The sequence below is a fragment of the Hylobates moloch genome, unplaced genomic scaffold (genome assembly GCF_009828535.3).
Source record: "Hylobates moloch isolate HMO894 unplaced genomic scaffold, HMol_V3 SCAFFOLD_7, whole genome shotgun sequence".
NCBI classification, from domain to species: Eukaryota; Metazoa; Chordata; class Mammalia; order Primates; family Hylobatidae; genus Hylobates; species Hylobates moloch.
The window spans coordinates 25,106,168-25,130,768 of NW_026652282.1; positions in this window are offsets into that span (position 1 = coordinate 25,106,168).

Sequence of the window (24,601 nt, forward strand, 5' to 3'; positions counted from 1 at the left end):
TTGTAAATTTGTTTGAGTTCATTGTAGATTCTGGATATTAGCCCTTTGTCAGATGAGTAGATTGCAAAAATTTTCTCCCATTCTGTAGGTTGCCTGTTCACTCTGATGGTAGTTTCTTTTGCTGTGCAGAAGCTCTTTAGTTTAATTAGATCCCATTTGTCAATTCTGGCTTTTGTTGCCATTGCTTTTGGTGTTTTAGACATGAAGTCCTTGCCCACGCCTATGTCCTGAATGGTATTGCCTAGGCTTTCTTCTAGGGTTTTTATGGTTTTAGGTCTAACATGTAAGTCTTTAATCCATCTTGAATTAATTTTTGTATAAGGTGTAAGGAAGGGATCCAGTTTCAGCTTTCTACATATGGCTAGCCAGTTTTCCCAGCACCATTTATTAAATAGGGAATCCTTTCCCCATTGCTTGTTTTTGTCAGGTTTGTCAAAGATCAGATAGTTGTAGATATGCGGCATTATTTCTGAGGGCTCTGTTCTGTTCCATTGATCTATGTCTCTGTTGTGGTACCACTACCATGCTGTTTTGGTTACTGTAGCCTTGTAGTATAGTTTGAAGTCAGGTAGCGTGATGCCTCCAGCTTTGTTCTTTTGGCTTAGGATTGACTTGGCAATGCAGGCTCTTTTTTGGTTCCATATGAACTTTAAAGTAGTTTTTTCCAATTCTGTGAAGAAAGTCATTGGTAGCTTGATGGGGATGGCATTGAATCTATAAATTACCTTGGGCAGTATGGCCATTTTCACAATATTGATTCTTCCAACCCATGAGCATGGAATGTTCTTCCATTTGTTTGTATCCTCTTTCATTTCAATGTTTTTAAAGAGATTTCAATTCTTAGAAAAATTCTCAAATTCCATTTATTAAGGCTGTATAACTGTGAAAACAGAATCTTTTAAAAATGTACAACAAATATAGAAAGTAAATGCTAAAATTGTGATGGAAATAGTAATCTGTAGAATAAATCAGTGTGTAAAAAAAATCCTGTATACTGTGACCAAGTAGAGTTTCTTCCAGTAATCCAGTAATCCTATGTTAGTTTTTATTTATGACTCAATAGCTTAATATGACTTTGTGTTGCTATAAAGGAGTACCTGAGGCTAGGTAATTTATTTAAAAAGAGATTTATTTGGCTCATAGTTCTGTAGGTTGTGCAACAAGCATGACGCCAGCATCTGCTTCTGGGGAGGGCCTCAGAAGGCTTCCACTCATGGTGGAAGGTGAAGGGTAGCAGTGTGCAGAGAACACATGGTGAAACAGGAAGCAAGAGAGAGGGTTGAGGCGGTGCTAGGCTCTTTCTAACAATCAGTTCTCTCAGGGAACTAATAGAGTAAAAACTCACTCCCGTGAGAATGGCACCAAACCATTTATGAGGGATCTGTGCCCCACCCACCCAACATCTCCCACCAAGCCCCACTTCCAACACTGGTGATCAAATATCATCGGACTTGATGGGGCCAACCAAACTACATCCAAATCATAGCATGACTTAGTTTCTGAATAGGCAAATCTCATCTTTTTACTATTCTTTTTTCAAAATTACTTCTATTTATCATGAACCTTCATGCTTTCATAAAAACTTAGAATTAGTTTGTCACATTCCCCCAAAATTTCAACTTGAGTTTTCAGTGGCATTTCATGAAATGTAAGTAGTAATCCAGCTTTTATTATTTTGTTTTGTCATTCATTAATATAGCATATCTTTCCATTTATTCATAGCTGCTTTTATGCCCTATTTATGAGACATCTACAGTTTTTTCTATACGTGTATTGTGAATCCTTGGTTAGATTAATTGTTAGCTACATTTTGGGTCGTGTTGCTAATATATCCTAGGTTTTATTAAATTTTTAATTGGATATTACTGCTTTACAGGAATATTTTTATTCACATCATTTGAGAAAGGTGAGAACATTATTTTTTTCCTTCAAACATTTTTTGACATATTTAGTTGGCCAGAAGCTCTAGATTATAATGAACTTTAACCACCATAGGGAGGATGCATCTTACCTTGGTTCTTTGAGTGTGATATTAGCTGTTGATTTGGTGGGAATTGTCCATTAACTACTGTCTAGTTAAGAACTACCCTTTGAATTACCGTTTTCTTTTTTTAGTAAATATATCTGGGATCTCTCAAACTCTTTGCCTGCATATACTTAAAATTGTATGACGTTTTTTCGCCTTTAGTTCACAAGGTGTTTAATTTCTTTGAGAGTTTTTCTGATGTTGAATGATCTTTTAGTGTAGATACAATCCCTACTAAATTATGAGATATGTTCCTTTTTTAACCACTGTTAGATTCAGATGCCAACATTTTGTTCAGGAATTTAAAAAATGTGCCCATAATTGAAATTAATCAATAATTTTCTTATACTATGCTTTTTCGCTATATTGGGCAGCATTCTTTCTTTGTATTTTGTGTTAAGATTATTTATTCCTTGAAAGTTTGCAGAAACTCACATATAAAGTCATCTGGATCTGAGGCTTTTGGGAAGAGTGGTTATATATGAACGTGAAGGGAAATGTAGATAAATATTTGATTTCCTTCAGGAGTCATATGTTCCACATTTCTTCAAATTATTAAATGGATTTGCATATGGTTGTTTATAACTTTTTATTATTTTAATGCCTATTATAGCTGTAGTTATTTTTCATTTTTTCTTCTGTATTTGGTTATTTATATATTTATTTTTATCAATCTGACTTGAGACTTGTTTTTCTCATTAGTTTTTTCAGAGGGCCAGCTTTTTTGGTTTTTTAAAATCAGTTTCACTGGTTGTTGCTTCTGAAATTCATTCATTTCTGTCTTTATTTTTATTATTTTTGTTTAATGTTCCTGTTTCATTCCTTTTCTAGCTTCTTGAGTTGAATGCTTAGCGCATCCTTTAAAATCCTTTTGTTTTCTAATAAATATCTTTAAATATAGAAAACTTCCTCTACAGACTGAATTCCACATACTTTCCCATGTGCTTTTATTGTCATCGTCATTCAGCTACAAGTATTTTATAATTTATCGTATGGTTTTTCTTTACTGAGTTATGTAGTGGTTTTTCTATAATATTATAAATGTGTATGCTGCTTTAAGTTATAATAATATTGTATTTTTTGTTATTGCATTACAGTCAGAAAATATTGTCTCTGACTATATTGATTCTTAGAGATTAAACAAAGCTTTCTTTGACACCTAGCACATGGTGAATTTTGAATTTTGTAAACGATTCATGTGTGCTTGAAAAGAATATATATTCTGTTTGTTGAAATTAATGAGATACCATCTCACACCAGTCAGAATGGCTATTACCAAAAACTCAAAATATAACAGATGTTGGCAAGGATGTGCAGAAAAGAGAACATTTATGTACTGTTGGTGGGCATGTTACTTAGTACAGCTTCTATGGAAAACAGTATGGAGATTTCTTGAAGAACTAAAAGCAGAACTACTATTTGATCCAGTAATCCCGCTACTGAGTATTTACCCAAAGGAAAAGAAATCATTATATCAAAAAGGCACCAGCACTTGTGTGTTTACTGCAGCACTATTCACAATAGCAAATATATGGAATCAACCTGTGTCCATCAATGGATAATTGGATAGTGAAAATATGGTATATATACACGATGGAATACTATGGAACTGTAAAAATAATGAAATCATGTCTCTTACAGCAACATGGATGGTGCTGGAGGCCATTATCCTAAGTGAAATAACTCAAAAATGGAAAATCAATACCACGTGTTCTCACTTATAAATGGGAACTATATAATAGGTACACATGAACATATAGATGGAGATAATAGACACCGGGGACTCCCAGAGTGGGGAGAATGGAAGGAGGGAGAGGGTTGAAAAATCACCCATTGAGTACAATGTTCAATAGATAATTTTGGTTGGTGCAAACATAATTGTGGTTGTTGCGTTGTTGGAATTTCCTGTTTGATATTGGAATACGTTCTTAAATGTGGTTACGTTATACACCATTTTAATGGGCATTTCTCACTCTTTTTTTTGCTAATGACTTTATTACTTACTGTTTATTTTATGTTTATTGTTGACTATGGAAATGATGTTAGACAAAAAGCAAATTCGAGTGATTTTCTTATTCAAGTTCAAAATGGGTTTTAAAGCAGCACAGACAACTTGCAACATCAACATATTTGGCCCAGGAACTGCTAAGGAACAAAGTGCAGTGGTGGTTCAAGAAGTTTTGCAAAGGAGACGAGAGCCTTGAAAATGAGGAGCCTAGTAGCTGGCCATCAGAAGTTGACAACGACCAGTTGAGAGGAATCATCAAAGCTGATCCTCTTACAACTACACGAGAAGTTGCCCAGGAACTCAACGTCTGCCCTGGTCATTCAACAGTTGAAGCAAATTGGAAAGGTGAAAAAGCTCGATAAGTGGGTGCCTCATGAGCTGAGCAAAAATTTAAAAAATCATTGTTTTGAAGTGTTGTCTTCTCTTATGCTACGCAACAACAATGAACCGTTTCTCGATCAGATTGTGTGACAAAAAAGTGGATTTTATGTGACAACTGGTGACGACCAGCTCAGTGATTGGACCGAGAAAAAGCTCCAAAGTACTTCCCAAAGCCAAACATGCACCAAAAAATGGTCATGGTCACTGTTGGGTGGTCTCTTGCCAGTCTGATCCACTACAGCTTTCTGAATCCCAGAGAAACCATTTCATCTGAGAAGTATGCTCAGCAAATCAATGGGGTGCACTGAAAACTGCAATGCCTGCAGCTGGCATTGGTCGAGAGATAAGGCCCAATTCTTCTCCACAGCAACACCTGACCGTATGTCGCATAACCAATACTTCAGAAGTTGAACGAATTGTGCTATGAAGTTTTGTCTCATCTGCCATATTCACCTGACCTCTCACCAACCGACTACCACTTCTTCAAGCATCTCAGCAACTTTTTGCAGGTAAAATGCTTCCACAACCAGCAGGATGCAGAAAATGCTTTCCAAGAGTTTGTCGAATCCCAAAGCATGGATTTTTATGCTACAGGAGTAAACATTTCTCATTGACAAAAATATGTTGATTGTAATGATTCCTATTTTGATTAATAAAGATGCGTCTGAACCTAGTTATAATGACTTAAAATTCACAATGTTCACCATCATCTAATATATACATGTGACCAACCTGCACATGTACTCCTTGAATCTATATAAATAAAAGAAACATTTTCTGTATTTATAATATTAAAGTTCAAACTGAATAATACTATTATTCAGTTAGCCTTTTATTGCTTGCTTAATCAGTATAATAAAATCTGTAGTTACAATTGTCGATTTCTGCATTTCTTTGCTTGGTTCTGTCTATTGTAGCTCTATAAATTTTGAAGCTGTTGTTAATGTAAAGATGTTCAAGACTGTTACATCTTTTTGAATTATTTTTCTTCTTACCAACATAAAATGTGCGCCAATTTAAAATCTATTTTGTCTGAGATTAAAATTGCCCCCCACTCAGCTTTAATCTCTTCATATTTATCTGATACAGCTTTTCCCTTCCATTTTATTTGAATAAATAGCTGGATCTTTATCTTATGTGCTTACTTGCTTGCTTTTTAACCCAATCTGACAGTTTATACATAAATTTAAAATATTTTTATTTCTATTTTTTGTACTGTTATATTAGGCCTCATGTGTGCACTTTATTTCATGTTTTAATTCAAAAATTATTTTGTAATATATAGCATTCTCCTTTTTTACCTTTCAATGGACACATCAAATTTTATATTCTCTGGATCAAAGGTTATCTATTATATTTTTGTTCATCAGATGATTACATTAAATTGCCAGTATTGATATTGATGTTTACTTTTTTCCAGTCCATTTGGGAAGTTTCCCAGTATGTAGGGCTCTCCTCCACTCTCCGTACTCTTTTACTACCTAAGCACCTTTTCTCAAATCATTAACATCATTCAGAGCAGCAGTTTTCAAACTGTGGTCTGCAGCCTTTTGGGGGGGCCCAAGACACTTTCAAAGTATATGCCAGGTCCAAATTGTTTTCACAATGATACTAAGTATTTATCTGCCTTTTTCATTCTGCTTCATTCGTGAGTATATAATGTATTTTTTCCGGAGGCTACATGACATATATCACAACAGGCTGGAATTAGAATCTCGCTGCTTCCTACAATTAAAATATTTGCAAAACCCTGAAACAGTGCCAATCCTTAAATTTTTCTGCTTTGGATATTTATTCATAAGACACATCTTTATGTAACCTAAAATGGGTTTAATATTATAATTTTTAATAAATACATATTTTTAAATTTATGTTTGAATTTATAATTCACAATATGGGAAATATTGATGGACATAATCCACTTAAAAGTTCTTTGGCATTCTCAACAATTTTTAAGAATAAATTGATCTTGTGACCAAAATGTTTGAGAACTGCTGTGTTAAAGTTTTGGTTCCAGATTGATTGGGATATAGTTTTTCAAATTATTATTTTGTAGACAACAATAATTCATACTAATTTGGTCATTTATAATCATATTGATCATTTCTTTTCTTATTGAAGTATTTCCGCCAAGAGTGCTTTGAAATAGTGTGCCTGAGTGGTGTTATGAGGCATTTTAATCCTGATAATTTTTTTTACACTTTCTTGTTTATGCGATATTTCAATAAATGTGAAATCTTTGGCCCATATTCTTTCTTGTAATTTTTATTGTCTCCTTCCACCTAGCATTTCTGTTGTGAAGTTTGATATTAATATAATGCTTTATTCTTTAAAATTTTACATGATATACATTAGAGCTGAAAAAAATATTAATATTACAAAATATGAAAGTATTTATACATGCATAAAAGTTTGAAAAGGCACCCAAAGTTTTTATCAAGTTTATTTTCAAGTTTTTGTTGCCAGTTGGTATGAGTACATGAATTTCAATAGTTTCTTAAACTCCTGTAGATTTCTCAAAGTTTATACAGTAAGCATAAATTACTTTTTTAAAAAAGTTAAAGTTTTAATTTTGATTTTCGTGGGTACCTAATAGATGTATATATTTATGGGGTACATGAGATATTTTGATACAGGAATGCAATGCATAATAGTCACATCAGGGTAAATGGGGTATTCATCACCTCAAGCATTTATCCTTTGTGCTACAAGCAATCCAATTATATATTACTTTTATAATCAGAAAAAGTGAATTTCTTTACAACATTTCTGAAGAAGTGCAAAAAATGGAAAAGGGGAAAACTACAATTATTTATTTTTTAGGCTACATGTACATGTATCAGAGTACATGTACTCTGTACAATGTACTCTGTGTTGATTGGATCATTTTGAACTTGACATAATTTGATCATCACATGAAAATTGTGAAATGGCAATTATGGAGCTACAGCTTTGTCATTCCCTATACTTGAGATTTTGTAGGTTTTTGGTCTAATGTATGTATTTTGCCTTTCATCAACAAAATAAAAATTGCCTTGATAATTTTTTTAAAACACATTTTTAGAAACGCAGTTATTCTGGTTGTGATAATTTTAGAAATTGTGTTTTCTATTTACACTTCTCTTAATGTAACACTATTGTTTCTGATGAGTCACGATAATGTATATTTATGCCCTTCAAAATGTAGGTTTTGAAATATTTTGTAAATGACTAGATGTAATTATTTAACAACCATTTTGTGTCCCCCAAACCTATCATTGTTGTTGTGTAAGTGAATGGGAAAGAAAATGGAAAAGAAGATCAGTAACACCACAAATATGCCTAGAACTTACATAAAATTATTTTATAAATAGCAATAAATGACAAAATGAAGGGGGGGATGTAAAGCTGTCATTTATGCATTTATGGCTTATATTTATGTTCATTTATATATAGGATCATAAAGCTGACAAAAATGATTATTGCAGCAAAAATGTGGCAAAAGCTTCTTATATGTCAAAGCAAACTTAAGAAATTAGCAGCTTATAGACAGAAGTGAAGGTTAGTAGAATCTTGAAGAGCAATCTTTACATGATAATTAGGCAGTGAAATGCATACACAAGACGAACAAAATCAAAAAATAAATTCTCTCACTCAAGTGTCAACGTATATTGCACATTACTAAAGAAAGTACAGGGAGAAGAATAATTTCTTGGAGTAAAATTGAGCAGCCTTAAATCCAGAGCTCATGTTCTATTCCTGCTAGGAACCTGAGTCATTGTTTTATCTCAGGCAAGTAAGTCATTTTGCTTCTTTCTGCCTCAAATTACTCATCTATAAAAAGCTATACTTTCAGCTTTCTTACAGACCATCCCATCACGCCTCTTCTTTATCTACTGAGTGCCGGATATCAACCCAGGAAGCAAATTTAGGAATTAATTCAGAAATAAAAGCTCCAACTTCAAAAAATAAAAATAAAGATAGAACATTATGAACAAGCTAACTCTGGAAGTAGTGAGTTGTATGTTTCATTTTAGCTCATGATGATTGGCACAATCTTTAAAAATTATCATTGCTGTTGTTCAGATTTAATATCACCTAAGTCGAGGTTAGATTATAGATACAGATAAGGTTCACATTATCATCATCCTGCCCGTGAGGCAAATTATTGTATCTTTAGTTCTAATTAATTTCATAATTTTATTTTATGATTTGTTAAAATTTTTTTAATTTTACAAACAATAATGAGCACCATTCTATTACATGTCTACTTGAGCTTTTTCTTCCTCCATGTGAGCTTCTAATAAATGAAAAAAGCAAGAAAGATTTTGTATGCAATGGATATAACCATTCATTAATAACCGTATATTAAACCTAGCTTCTAGTCAGCCTAGCACAGTGGTTCATGTCTGTAATTCCAGCACTTTGGGAGGCCGAGGCAGGTGGATAGCTTGAGCAATATCATACTCATTGATAATTATGATTTCTAAGGGTGAGGAGTTTGAGACTAGCCTGGGCAACATCGTGAAACCCTGTCTCTACAAAAAAATACAAAAATTAGCCTGGCATGGTTGTGTGTGCCTGTAGTCACAGTGACTCAGGTGGCTGTGGTGGGAGGAACACTTGGGCTCAAGGAGGTCAAGGCTGCAGTGAGCCATGATTGCACCACTGCACTCCAGCCTGGACAACAGAGTGAGAGCCTGAATATACCTAATGCTAAATGACGAGTTAATGGGTGCAGCAAACCAACATGGCACATGGATACATATGTAACAAACCTGCACACTGTGTACATGTACCCTAAAACCTAAAGTATAATAATAAAAAATAAATAAATAAATAAATAAAAACAAATTTAAAGAAATTAAATAGCACATCTATTTGGTGTCCCTGCTTGGCAAAAATTTTACATATGTGATCAAAGTTAATCCATATAGCGGTATGTGGTTACTATAGCAAGTAACTGAGGAACATGATAATCAAAAAAATTAAATAACTTAAGTTACAGAACTAGTCCATGACACTACCAACAATTATGTCCAGATCTCATTGAATTCAATACTTCCCTATGGATTTTCTACATAACCTATATTACCTCTTACTCCATTCAACTCCATTCAGCAAATATTTATTGAACAGCTACTATGTACCGGGTACTATTCTAGGCATTGGTAAAACATTACTTTCATTCACAAACAGACAAAATCTCTTGCTTCTGCGGGTTTGAATCTCAGTACATATTATTAAGTGCATGTTCTTGGGTAGATTAGATAACTTCCATGGATGTTCGATGTCTTTATTGATAAATATAAAAATATTTACTCATTTATGTGATAGCATTGACATTAGGATCAAAGATGGTGCCTCATGTGAAAACACTTTTAAAACTCTAAAGCACCCTTCATAATAAAAATGTATTTCATCTTTCTCAAAGAGCTATATTTCAGCCAAATGGACAAAAGTGAGACGTGAAACCAACAGAATAGAGAGTAAAGAGAGAAAAAAAAGAGATACGGATTTTTTTTAAACCTACAAAGGTGTCATCAAAGGGACATGGATAATTATGACTTTGAAGGGTGCAAAGATCTATTATAAGTTCTCTTGGCAGAAAATTGATATAGAAGTGCCCTAGGTATTTCCTGGCATCATATTTAAAATGTATATGTTTGGAGTTTTGTTTTGTTTCTTAAACATTACTGTTGGCCTATGGATGCATTGACTTTTCTAAGTAAAAATTTGAAACGATAACAAAGAGTGAATCTGAAAGGGAACAATGAACAAGGAATTAACATAAAGTCTAGAGATAAGGATAAATATGTGCCAATAGAATTGCAGTGATATGTAATCCACTGGAGGAAAGCACAGGATCAAAGTTAAGTAGTTTTTATTTTTACTTTTTTTGGTATTATTCCACTTACTGTTATTGTTATGACTATTGTTCTTTTTTGTTTTAACTTTTAGTTTAGGTTCAGGGGTACCTGTGCAAGTTTGTCATATCACATGGGTTTGTCGTACAGATTATTTTGTCACCCAGGTACTATATCTGGTACTCAATAGTTATTTTTTTCTGCTCCTCTCCCTCCTGCTGCTCTCCACTCTAAAGTGGGCCCCAGTGTCTGTTGTTCCCCTTTTGATGTTCATGAGTTCTCACCATTTAGCTCCCACTAACAAATGAGAACATGTGGTATTTAGTTTTCTGTTCCTGCGTTAGTTTGCCAAGGATAATGGCCTCTAGCTTCATCCATGTTCCTGCAAAATATATGATCTCATTCCTTTTTATGGTTGCATAGTATTCCATTGTGTGTATATACCACATTTTCTTTATCCATTCTACTATTGATGGACATTTAGGTTGATTCCATGTCTTTGCTATTGTGAATAGTGCTGCAATGAACATAGGCAGGCATTTGTCTTAATGGTAGAATGATTTTATATTCTTCTGGGTATATATGCAGTAATGGGGTTGCTGGGTCGAATGGTAGTTCTGTTTTTAGCTCTTTGAAGAATTGCCATTTTGCTTTCCACAAAAGTTTAACAATTTACACTCCCACCAACAGTGTAAAGTGTTCCTTTTTCTCCACAACCTCACCAGCATCTGTTATTTTTTGACTTTTTAATAATAGCCATTCTGACTGGTATGAGATGGTATCTCATTGTGGTTTTGATTTGCATTTCTCTAATGATCACTGTTGTTGAGCTTTTTAAAATATGCTTGTTGACCGCATGTATGTCTTCTTGTGAAAAGTGTCTGTTCGTGTACTTTATATTACCCACCTTTTTTTTTTTTTTGAGACGGAGTTTCGCTCTTGTTGCCCAGACTGGAATGCAATGACGCGATCTTGGCTCACTGCAACCTCTGCCTCCCGGGTTCAATTGATTCTCCTGTCTCAGCCTCCCAAGTAGCTGGTATTACAGGCATGCCCCACCACGCCCAGCTAATTTTGTATTTTTAGTAGAGATGGGGTTTCTCCATGTTGGTCAGGCTGGTCTCAAACTTCTGACCTCAGGTGATCCACCCGCCTCTGCCTCCCAAGTGCTGGGATTACAGGCATGTAGGGAGAGGTTGGTTAAGGGATACAAAATTACAGCTAGATAAGAGGGATAAGTTCTATATAGCACTGTAGGGTAACTATAGTAAATAATTTATTGTATATTTTCAAATAGCTAGAAAAGAAGATTTTAAATGTTCCCAACATAAAGAAATGATAAATGCTTGAGGTAATAGATATGCTAATATCCTGATTTGATCATTATACATCATATACATGTATCAAAATATCACACTGTACCCCATAAACATGTATAATTATTATGTCAATTTAAAATAATACTAAAAGTACAATCTAATTATGATGAATCACAAATTCGAAAATAAAAAGAATAGGTTCAGCAATCCTACTACCGGATGGGTATCCAAAAGAAATGAATTCAGTATGCCAAATGACATCTTCACTCTCACATTCATTGCAGTGTTACACACAATAGCCAAGTTATGGAATCAACCTAAGTGTTCACAACAGATGAACAGATAAAGAAAATATGGTATACATACACAAAGGAATACTATTCAACCTTAATAAAGAAGGAAATTTTGTCATTTTCAACAACACAGGTGAACCTGGAGAACATTATGTTAAATAGGACAAGTATGGAAAGATAAATACCACATATTCTCACTTCAACATGAAATCTAAAAAAGTCCAACTCATAGAAGTAGGGAGCAGCATGGTAGCTACCAGGGGCTAGGGGAGAGGAGATTGGAGAAATATTGGTCAAAGGATATAAAATTTCAGTTAAATAGGAGGAATATGTTTAAAAGATCTATTTTTTAAAAAAAGCAAATTAAGAATATTAGGTCCCTGGCCAGGCGCGGTGGCTCATGCCTGTAATCCCAGCACTTTGGGAGGCCAAAGCGGGTGGATCACCTGAAGTCAGGAGTTCAAGACCAGCCTAGCCAACATGGGGAAATGCTGTCTCTACTAAAAATACAAAAAGTAGCTGGGCATGGTGTCGGGCCTGTAATCCCAGCTACTTGAGAGGCTGAGGCAGGAGAAATCGCTTGAACTGAGAAGGCAGAGGTCGCAGTGAGCTGAGATTACACCACTGTACTCCAGCCTGGGTGACCAGAGCAAGACTCCATCTCAAAAATAAAAAATAATTTAAAAAAAGAATAATAGATCCAATATACAACTGTTTTCCAACAAAAGGAAACAATGTGGATATGAGTCATCCTTGAACACTCTATTCACATGCATATCTTTTTGTCAGTTAGGATGATTTCACCTGTAGGTACTAATATATAATTTGCTTACTCAATTAGCTGGAAGTTCAGAGTTGGCGAGGTGGAAGGTAAGGCCTTCAGCAGTGTTGCCATCAGAGATGGATTCACTGAGAAGTTTAAAGCTTAAGCTTTAGAGGCAGTCACTAGCATGTTTTTTTTAAATAATTTCACCTAATTTTTTATGTAAATTTTCGTATTCATCCTTTTGATAAGACCCACACGAAATTGTTTAATATTTAGGTCCCAGAAAAGAGGGATCAGTTCTTGGCTCTGACATAACTTAAAAATGAATTTCTCAGCAGTGCGTTCCTGATGGAGTCAGCTCTGCCCACTGGCTAGCTTGCCTTTGGGTCACGAAATGGCTTGCTACTGCCAACCAGGTGATATGTTTCTCATTCACTTCTAGGTGTTCACTGCCAGGGTTTGTTCACTTCCTGCACAGTGCTGAGCATAAGTTCTTTCTTTTGCAATAATATGCCATGTCCCCAGTCTCTAGGATGATTGCCTTAAGCCTGGATTTCAGAATCAACTTACTGGCAGAGGAATGGATGTTGCCCCACTGGGTTAGACAAATATGAACCCACCTCTGGAGATGGAGTTAGAGTTAGCTTACCTAGTGGGACATGAGTTACATAGGAGGGGCTGACGCCTAAACAAAATTCAGATGTAGTATGGGGTAAGATAGTACGGACCAATTACACATGAGAAAAACCTTGCTTGAGCATTCCTGGAAAGAAACTTCATCGTTATTAGGAGAGAACCATGGAAAGTCAAGCTCTCTCTCCCTTTCTTCTGGTGAACATGAACATGGAACCACATCACCCCAGTGGGTACTGGCAGCCATCCTGCCATCATAAAGGAGGCTGAACCAAACATAAGCCCATATATAGTGAAAGGCATACATTTAAAAAAAAACTTGTAGAGAAACATATCTAGAACTCTTGTTTTCTGTACTAAGTCCAAATCCACCCAATTTCTGCATTTACATTTATGTAAGCTAATAAAAGTTCTTATTTTTAAGCAATTGTAAATTTGTATTTTGCCATTTGCAGACAAACACAATCTAATTAATACATTAACTCCCATCACTCCACCTACACCAGAAAATTATCATTGAATTGCAGCGTTATTTTCTACATCTGTTAAGTTTTCATATAAGATTATGGTCTTTATATTCATATCATTTCTATTATGTCATGAATTTTATTTTGGTGCCTTTTAGATGTTCAAATGTAGATGCTAGGAGGGCTATTGAACATATAAGACTGAAGTTCAGAGAGTGCTCTGGGAATATATATAAATTTGTGAATCATCTGCATCTAAATGGTATTTAAATCCAGGAATCTGGATAAGATCACTTAAGATGTGAGTGCAGATAGAAGTGAAAAGAAGTCCATTGACTGCTTCCTCTTGGGTGTAATGAAGCAATCTAAAAACACCTACACAAAAAGGTGATATCATCATGAGCTGAGCTGAGTTCACCATTAGGTCCCCCCATAACAAATACATTTTTCAGTTTTATTCTTAATATAGGATCCTCTCTTTCTGACTGCCACAAATATTCGTTTAGTCCTTACTATTTGCAAGGTCTCTGTAAAGATCACAGGACATTTGATAGCTAGCACTGGTGATAGTAACAGATAATTGAAAAAGAACTCAATACTAAAGGAGCAAGGTGAGGTGAGGGGGATAAATAGAAAGAATCATGGGGAGACAGATAAATGCACTGGGGAGCAACCATCAGTGGTCCCTCCTTTTGTGGGTACCCAGGGCCCAGTAATGAATGAGAAAATAATTAATGATGTTAAAAAATCATCAGAACAGGCCGGGCGCGGTGGCTCACGCTTGTAATCCCAGCCCTTTGGGAGGCCGAGGTGGGCGGATCACGAGGTCAGGAGATCGAGACCACGGTGAAACCCCCGTCTCTACTAAAAATACAAAAAAATTAGCCGGGGTGTGGTGGCGGGCGCCTGTAGTCCCAGCTACTCGGAGAGGCTGAGGCAGGAGAATGGCGTGAACCCGGGAGGAGGAGCTTGCAGTGAGCCGAGATCGCGCCACTGCACTCCAGCCTGGGCGACAGAGCGAGACTCCGTCTCAAAAAAAAAAAAAAAATCATCAGAACAGCAATTTTTCTTCCTATATAATAACATATCCAAAAATGGAACTTTTAAAAGTCTGCTGTATCATGTAAAAAATTCAAAATAGGATATAAAAAATAAGATTCTCTTAGGTGGTATTAAAATCTCCTGTTGCTGCCTACCTTTTTAAAGAAGCAGAATGGCATTTCAAAAAGGAAACCAAATCTAGAAAGCAAAGGATCACAAAACAGGTTAACAATAGCTAGAGTTCATGATTATTTTTCTAAAAATAGCTACTTATATTTTAGAAATACACAAAGGGTAATTTAAGAAGCTTTTTAAAAATAATAAAATACATGTCCAGCCCACATTGCAGACCAGATTTAAACTCAGCGAAGTGATCTTTCATACATTATACAGTGGCAATTACCATGTAAATAGATTTTAAAGAAAGTAATATATTATTTAAAACCTCAGTGTTATATAAAGCAAGCATGGAGAAATGATATCTGTTTTATTTTCAAATCAGCAACCCCTTTACACACAGAAAAGGACAATGACTGCACTAGATAATTTTAATTATATTTCTCATAATAAAGTACAGTGACCTCTATGATTATATATTTTTCCAAAAGTTGTGGGAAACATATAATATTCCATATATAATCATAAATCTGACATTTTTCCCATTTGAAAGCATCCCCCTTTCAGAAAATTTTTAATGAGAACTCCTAGAGAATACATTTAATTCAGACTGTTATAAATGACCTAAAATAATAAAAATCATGATGAATGAGACCCAGAATTTCCTCCCAGATTAGGGAAGTTTTTCAAAGTGTCCTTGTGGGAGCAGATTGGAAGGAAAGAGAGGAAGAGAAGAGGAAGGATTTCAAGAGGGTTTCATGGGCCCCACAAAGGAGACTCAGTCTGAAAAACCACGACCAGAGCCACAGTATGCTGACTACCGGGCCTCCTGTCAAATGAGTACCATTTGTACTAGCATCTGGGAGCCACGTGGAGATTAGTAGTGATCACTAATTAAGCCAGTCACCTTTCGGCTCACCGGATTTCTACTTGAGCAGGCACGCCTCTTTCTTGATGCTAAGGAGCCATGGCACTTCCCTGCCCTTCATCTATGCTCCTGAGTCTGGGCTCATTGCCCCTCTGCCTTAACCCATTTAGGCCATTTCTATAAGCAGAGTGTAGGGGAGAGTGGGGGATGAATGGGTTCCTGAACACCAAATGAGCTGATGGTGCTGTGAAGGGAGAATTCCCCCAACTTTACCCAAAGATAACTAGCTTGAATGTAACAAAACACTACATGTACCCCATAAAAATGTATAAATATTTTATGTTAATTTTAAAAGTTTGCCCGTATTCTTTGGCTGCCAGGGGGAGGGGGGTGTGGGAGTGGGAAACAGCTTAAGATTCACCTCTACTCATTTCCTTTCACTAGAGAATCAGAAGCAAAGAAAAACACATCCTGGAGCATACATTTCTCAAGTCAATGATCTAATTCAAAGTAAAAAGTAGATGCTCTATGCATTAGTCCGTCTTTGCACTGCTATAAAGAACTGTCCGAGACTGGGTAATTTATAAAGGAAATAGGTTTAACTGACTCACAGTTCCGCATGGCTGGGGAGGACTCAGTAAACCTAAAATCATGGCAGAAGGCAGAGGGGAAGCAGGAACCTTCTTCACAAGGTGGCAGGAGGGAGTGAGTGCAAACAGGGAAAATGCGAGATGCTTATAAAACCATCAGGTCTCCTGAGAACTCACTCACTATCACGAGAACAGCATGGGGGAAGCACCTCATGACCCAACCACTTCCCTCCCTCAACACGTGGGGAATACGGGTACCTCCCTCAACACCTGGGGCTTACAATTCAAGATGAGATTTGAGTGGAGACACAGAGCCAAACCATATCACTTTATTACTTGGAAATTGGAAACACAACTATCTGTAAGACGTATTCAGTTGTTATTTATCATCTAATAACTGCTGCGTCCTCTTTGTCTTCTTCTCCTTTTATTTGTCATATAAAATTTCAGTTGAATTCTGTTTGTCTTTGTTTCTAATGAATGGTACCCTCCTATCAGCTTCACATCAAATCATATTAATACCCACTATCAGTTTCCCTTGCATCAAATGGCCTTTTACTTAACAAACATTTCTGAGCTCCTACTCTGGAGATCCTGCAGTAAAGCTCATGAAGTAGGACCCTCTTCTCATGGTTTCTCATAGTTTTTATTCTTGTATACATGACGAAAGTTTTCATCTATCTTCCTTATGTTGCCTTTCCACTTACCAATTCCATTTAACTCTACATTACTTTTTAAAGCAAATGTAAGTACTTCATCCTTGGCAATCAAAATCATAATGTGCATACAGACCTTTATCTCCAAACACCAACCTCCACACCATTCATTGAGCAAACTTTTCCAGCTGAATAAGTTCTGGACATGGATATGAATTCACAGTTTTGATGTGCATATGGGATTTGGCTTCCCTGAGATTAAGTTTTACAATTTCTAAACTGGACATAATAGTTCTTCCTTTACAGTTTTTTTAATGACTACAATGCCATTCTCCCAATAAAATTATTTTGCACACTATAAAGTATTATATCAAGATAAGTTATTATGTTAAATCATCCTTCACATTTGGTGTTTCCTATGAACACTGGCTTGATCTACTTTGGAACCATGGTTGCCTGCCTTTTTCTTTCCATCAAATCTAATGTAAACCTAGTGTACATCTAATGACAACTTCAAAACAAATTTCAACTCCTATTGAAAGCTTACTATATGCCATAAATAAAGCATTTCTAATGTATTATCTTATTTCATCTTCCTAACATTGTGAGATAATTACTGTTAGAATCTCCATTGTATATGAGGAGAGTAAGCATTCTCTAACTTGAGGAACTTGATCACAGAGGCACAACTAATACACGATAGACTTAATGGTCAAGTATTGGTGGGTCTCTCTGGTTGAAGAGCTTATAATTATAATCAATACATTATATTTCACCTCCGAAGCCTCCTATCAACCCTCTTTCCACTTTCTAGTTCACATTATGCCTTCCTACCTCTGGACTTCCACAGCAATAAATCTGTTCATCATGTTATACAGTGATGGAAGCCTTTCCCCTAATGGTTATCAGCTTCTAAAGGGAATGAGCTATAATTTCTCCTTCAGTTTTGGTTTGCTCCACTGCTCCAATACTTCCCTGCATGGAAAGCAAAATAATTGATGGATAGACCTCACCTTTGGTTGATGGTTATAAGGATACCAGATATAAGACAGAAATAGTGTACACAATAAAGGATACTGAAACAGCAACACCTAACACCGAAATAATTCAAGAATTTAATTAGAACCCAAAGAATTTTTATTTTATTCTCCTTTAATCATTTATGGTTTGGGATTTCTTTAGATTTGAAAGACACAACCCTGCATAAGTAAGGCAGTTCTTCACCAGAATATGTTTCTTGCCTGTTCTGGCATGTATAAGCAATATATCTCTTGAGTTTGTTGGTAGTGCCCCACTGAATACTAAAATCCTTTTTAGTGCCCTGCTAAAGAGACTTGGCAAGAAATTGTGCTTACCACGTTAGTAAAATTATAACTTGTCATGTTTCTAGTTCTATTTGCCATAAAACTTATTTAAAAGCCTGATTTTGAAGTATGTGTATGTGTGTGTCTGTGTCTGTGTGTATGTGTGTTCTAATGATCTGTGTGGTGCTGTTAAAAGTTGAGTTAGTTATCACTGAAGAAGGGATTACTAGTGCCCTCATGGAAAAGCAGGTAAATAGCTTTCTATGTTTTTCTTCACCAGGTTTGAGAGATTTAGGAAGGGACACATATTTGTTTGAATTGAACATTAAAACTTATAAAAGGGAAACTCTGTATAACACATTTATTTCTAAGACTTCATGTACACACATTTATTTAAACATAAACATACTCACAACAATTGATTATCTTCTTAGTTAAAATATGTAGTGCAATCTAACCAAGCATAGTAAATGAAAGAAAACACCTAATTACATGTAGTTTAACCTCCCTAAGTATCAGATTTCAACTATAAAATGTAGTTGTTAAATCCCACCTCACAAAACTTTCACAAGAATTCAGCGAGATAGGAAAATTTCTACCAACGACTGGTACATATCAGGCATTCAATAAATGTTGGTTCTTTGGTTCCTTATGACCAACCCTTGCTCCCAATAATATTTTTTAAAGAAGAATCTCCCATATTGAAACAAAGGATAATGGTATAAATTGAAAAGAAATGACTGCTTTTCCCTTAAAAAAGTAAAGAATGAAGAAATAAATGAATATACCTGTGCATGACCTTTACCAGTGTTCTTTAATGAAAATATAAATATCCTTAACAATCTGTAAGTTATTGATTATGCCTCTTAAGGAACAGATACAAAGACAATATTTAATGATGCATAAAAATCTATTTAAAAAGCCTGTAATGCAAGATCTTAGAGTCAACAAACATGTTCTCAGGACATTTGACTTGATTCTTTCTCCTTTGTCCCATCATAGACTGTGAGGAGTAAAGACCATGAACTGAGGCTCAGAATTCACATAGATACATAAAGATACACCTACATAATTAGTATTAACATTACTTTGTGATACATTTTAACCATCAAATTTTCTCAGTCCTTAGGCTATGACTAAGAAAGTTGGGCCTTAACTACTGATTAGCCAAAAGACCTTTTAGTGAGTATCTGTCCTGCATTCACCCTAAGCACTATGGGGCATAAAGTATAAGCCAGAGTTAAATGCAGTGAATTAAACCCAATAAATTTCCATTCAATGCAACACAAATGCAAGGAGATATGGTAAAAATATCCATGAGAGATCCAAAGACAAACCAGGATATTGGCCTTGGCTTCAAGAAGTATTCGGTCCAATTGTGAGAATGCTATTTGGCATAGGTTATAACTGTCGTAGACTTCAAAAGAGAAAACTGTCACTGAGCCCAAAGAGGATTCTGCAATATTTCGTTAAATAAATGAGAGTTTACTTTTATCTTTAAAGATGATAGCATTTGAATGTATGGAGTAGATAGATCATGGTAAGAGGTTATCATAGAAAAGTGAACAAGAATAATGAATCTGGTGATACCTTCCTAATTGTTGACAACTCTATCTAGAAAGATTGTAAATACTTAGTGATTTCATAGAAAGTGTGAACTACAGGTTGGTTTGTTTGTCTTTTGTTTTCTGACGACCAGATCTCACTAGCCAAAGAAGAGGATTCATCCCTATTTGCCATGACCACCAGTGCTTAGACAAATCAAAGTCTCTCTGAAAGAAAATAACTGCACAAAGCAATATCTGAGCCCAGAAATGATTTTATATCAGAGTTTTATTGCTTAATTGGCCAACCATCTTTCCAAATGCACTAACTTAGTCAAAGTGCATTATATGAGTTTGGGAAATGACTAGGTTTCAAGGTTAGAAAAGGGTAAAAATATTGCTTTATGTTTCATTGATTATATTCACATATTTTGACCCTGACCCCTTTACAACCATTTCAGGAGAAATATATTGTTTTCATAGAAAAGCATAGCCCAGATTTTAAATGACCAGAAGATGTGAATTGTCTTTTATATTTACTCTTAATTATATTTTTAAACAGGGCAGATGCTTGGCAAACCTTTCATTAGTGAATACAATAAAAAGGCTAGATAAAAAGAACTTGACAATATAATGGTAAACTCAAATTTCTTGTAGACATTTTTAATGTAGGTCATGTAGGAAGTCGCCAAGGTATCTGACAAATAAAAGAGAGATAGTAATGTAGAAATAAATGAAGGCTACCCAAATGAGAAGCAGGAAAAGCTATTTGTTCAGAGCTTGCTAGAGCAAAAGAGCCACCATCACTTGCATTTGGCATAACCTCAAAGGCAAGCAGGGGAGTGGGAAAGCTTTTTAGCAACATAAAGGGAGGGTGCTATAGTTTGGATGTTTGTCCTCTCCAAATCTCATGTTGAAATTTGATCCTCAATGTTGGAGGTAGGGCCTAATGGGAGGCTTTGGGGTCGTGGAGGTGGAACCCTCATAAATATATTAATGCCCTTGGGTGAGAGAGTGAGTGAGTGAGTTCTTACTCTATTCGTTCCGCAAGAGCTGGTTGCTAAAAAGAGCCTGGCAGCTCCCTCCTCTCTGTTGCTTCCTCTCTCACCATGTGATCTCTGCACAGCCAACTCCCCTTCACCTTCCACCATGTGTGGAAGCAGCCTGAGGTCCTCACCTGGTATAAATGCCAGTGCTATGCTTCTTGCACAACCTGCAGAACCTGAACCAACTAAACCTCTTTTCTTTATAAATACCCAGCCTCAGATATTCCTTTGTAGCATCGCAAATAGACTAAGGCAGAAAGCCTCAGTTATGCCCTGATTAGAGGGTGTTGGCATGGAGAAGCTGGAGGCAGGCTAACTAGAAGTGGGGCATCATATATTATTGGTTAGGGAGGCAAATTTGTCTTCCTTTAGTTGGTCCCACATTGTAAGTGGAGACAAAAATTAGGGAAACTGGCAGCTATCAACCAAGCTCTGACCATTTGGGGCCAGTTCCTGCAGAGGCTGTGGTTTGACATCCTGGACTGATTGATGTAGAGGTTGTGAGTCGGAGTCCTACTTTTATATATGGTCTGGCCCTTGTTCCTTTGTATATTCAATCTCAGCCATAAGTCTCAAATTATTTAAACTTAATGTTATAAATTGGCTCTTACTTTGGTGAAAATAATATTGTAATACCTTTGTCATATGATTTCTTCTTTCATTCAATAAAGTCAACGGTTATAATCCCCTATTATGTGAAAAGTAGCATCTGAACGATCACTAAACCTTCCTCTTATCTAAAGCAATGAAATGTCAGCTTTATGACAAATTACTTCATAAGCCTATTAAAGCAAATACACACTCGACAATGATCATTTTTCCATTTAATTTTATAAATATATTTATGAAGAAAATAACAATGCCTCTATTTTGCTTCAAGTTTGCTTCAATACCTACAAATATATTAGTACTTAATCTGTCATCACATTATAATATATTGACATAATAATATTTTAATTTATTTTCCAGTACAAAATACATTTCTTAAGGGGCAAAAAAATAGATTCAAGGCAAAGAGATAGAATTTCATGGATTAAAAATAATTTTATATGAACAGTACTTACCTGAGATCATTGGGAAAGGAAAGCCATTCTCGTTTTAAAGATGAGAAAGCTGAGGATTAAAGAACTACACTGGCTTGCCAAAAGTCTACATATAGTCAATGTTATAAATTAGATTTTCTGAATTCTAGTTTCATGTTCTTTTCTCTATATTATCCAACCTCTATATAATTACTAAAGTGAATAAAATTTTTTCAGCCCTGCAATAACTTCAAATATGAAAAAAGAAAACTAAAACGCACCTGCCATGGCAAGCAAATAAAATGTTACTTAAATTATACACAGTAATTACTTTTGCTCTCTCTTCTCCCAGGACCAACCCCTCACTCTCACAATCATGTAGTGGAACCAAGTAGAGTTAAAGAACAACTGTCAATCTATGCATGAAGGTGGACAAAATATCAATCCTGACTACAGAGAAGGGGAATAAAATATTAACAAGAACAGACAGTGGCTACAGGAAAGAGAAGCGTTAGAAGAAATAAGTCTAAATAGGTGAAATATAATCAACATATTTTACACAGGGATCCTTGAAGAACCACCTTATTCCAAGGCCGAAGCAAAAAAAAACAAAAACAAAAACAAAAACAAAAACAAAAAAACCCCACACATCTAGAAACCTAGAACACCTTTTTGTGTCACAAAGTAAGAAAATTCTCAAAGAATGAGGAAAGGTAAAAAAAAGAAGCTAACTTGAGTAAATTTCCAATGGCCAAATCTGAGACACTTTGCTATTAATAATAATAAGGATGACAATAACATTAATGGGTCATAACTTATTAAATGTAATAACTTATGGGTCTATAATAATAGAAGAGAGAGAGAGGGAGAGAAAAAGATACAATGCCTTCTTAATATAGAATATCAACTAATAAATGTCAGAAGAAAGAGTAAAGTTCAACGTTTTTCAGGAATTTTAATTAAAATTTATACAAGTAACAATCATTAATGGATGCTAGAATCAGTGAATGAAAAGTTGAAAGGGAAGAAGATATTAAAAGAACTTCAAAGGGCCGCCCCTTCAAATTACTTATTAACTACAAAAGGGAAAATTGTAACCATACCATGGAGAAACCTGGCAGAAACCACTGTATCTCAGTGATCAGTCAACATCAACAATAACGAGACAAACCAACACCTTGTACCTCCTGACACCATGCACTAATAAAAACGCGACATCATATATGTAGTATTCCTGCCAAAAATGCATAACCTAAATCTAATAAGAAGGGAATTTCAGACAATTCAAAATTGAGGGACATTCTACAAAAATAGCTTGTCTTAACTCTTCAAAATGTTAATGTCATGAAAGATAAAGCAATCCTCATGAACTTTTCAAATTAAAGGAGCTGAAGAAATATGACAACTGAATGCAAAATCTTATTCTAGATTGGATTCGATATAGAAAAAAATAGTTGCTTAAAGGATATTATTGGAATAATTGAAGTTATTTGAATTAAAATGCCATTTAGATGATACTACAGTATCAGTGTTAAATATCCTGGTTTTGAATATTATACTGATTATATAAGAGAATATTTTTGTTCATAAAAAACACACAATGAGATGTGAAACATTTAGGAGAAATGAAGAATGATTCCTCTAACTTACAAACAGTTTAGAGAGAAAAAAAAACTATAAGAGGGTGGGGGGGGGGAGAGAGAGAGAGATCATGAAAGCATAAGTGGAAAACTATTCACAGTTGGTGAACCTGGGTGAAGGTGATGGATAGATAAGAATTATTTGTACTATTGTGACAGCTTTTGGATAGCTTGAAATTATTTCAAAGTAAAAGAAAATTGAAGGCAGAGTAATAATAAAAAATAAAAACTTTTTCACAGCAAAATTAACTTTCTGCTAGTAGAGCTCCTAAGCCTTATTGAGGTAATTAATAAATGTATTTCTCCTTTTCCAACCTTAAGATCCTCTGAGAATAGAGTCCTTCTGTGTCCAGAATTGGTGGGTTCTTGGTCTCACTGACTTCAAGAATGAAGCCACGGACCCTCGCGGTAAGTGTTACAGCTCTTAAGGTGGCGCATCTGGAGTTTGTTCCTTCTGATGTTCGGATGTGTTCGGAGTTTCTTCCTTCTGGTGGGTTCGTGGTCTCGCTGGCTCAGGAGTGAAGCTGCAGACCTTCGCAGTGAGTGTTATAGCTCTTAAGGCGGCGTGTCCAGAGTTGTTTGTTCCTCCCGGTGGGTTCGTGGTCTCGCTGGCTTCAGGAGCGAAGCTGCAGACCTTCACGGTGAGTGTTACAGCTCATAAAAGCAGTGTGGACCCAAAGAGTGAGCAGTAGCAAGATTTATTGCAAAGAGCGAAAGAACAAAGCTTCCACAGTGTGGAAGGGGACCCGAGTGGGTTGCCACTGCTGGCCCGGGCAGCCTGGTTTTATTCTCTTATCTGGCCCCACCCACGTCCTGCTGATTGGTAGAGCCCAGTGGTCTGTTCTGACAGGGCGCTGATTGGTGTGTTTACCATCCCTGAGCTAGACATAAAAGTTCTCCACGTCCCTATCAGATCAGTTAGATACACAGTATGGACACAAAGGTTCTCCAAGGCCCCACCAGAGCAGCTAGATACAGAGTGTCGATTGGTGCATTCACAGACCCTGAGCTAGACACAGGGTGCTGATTGGTGT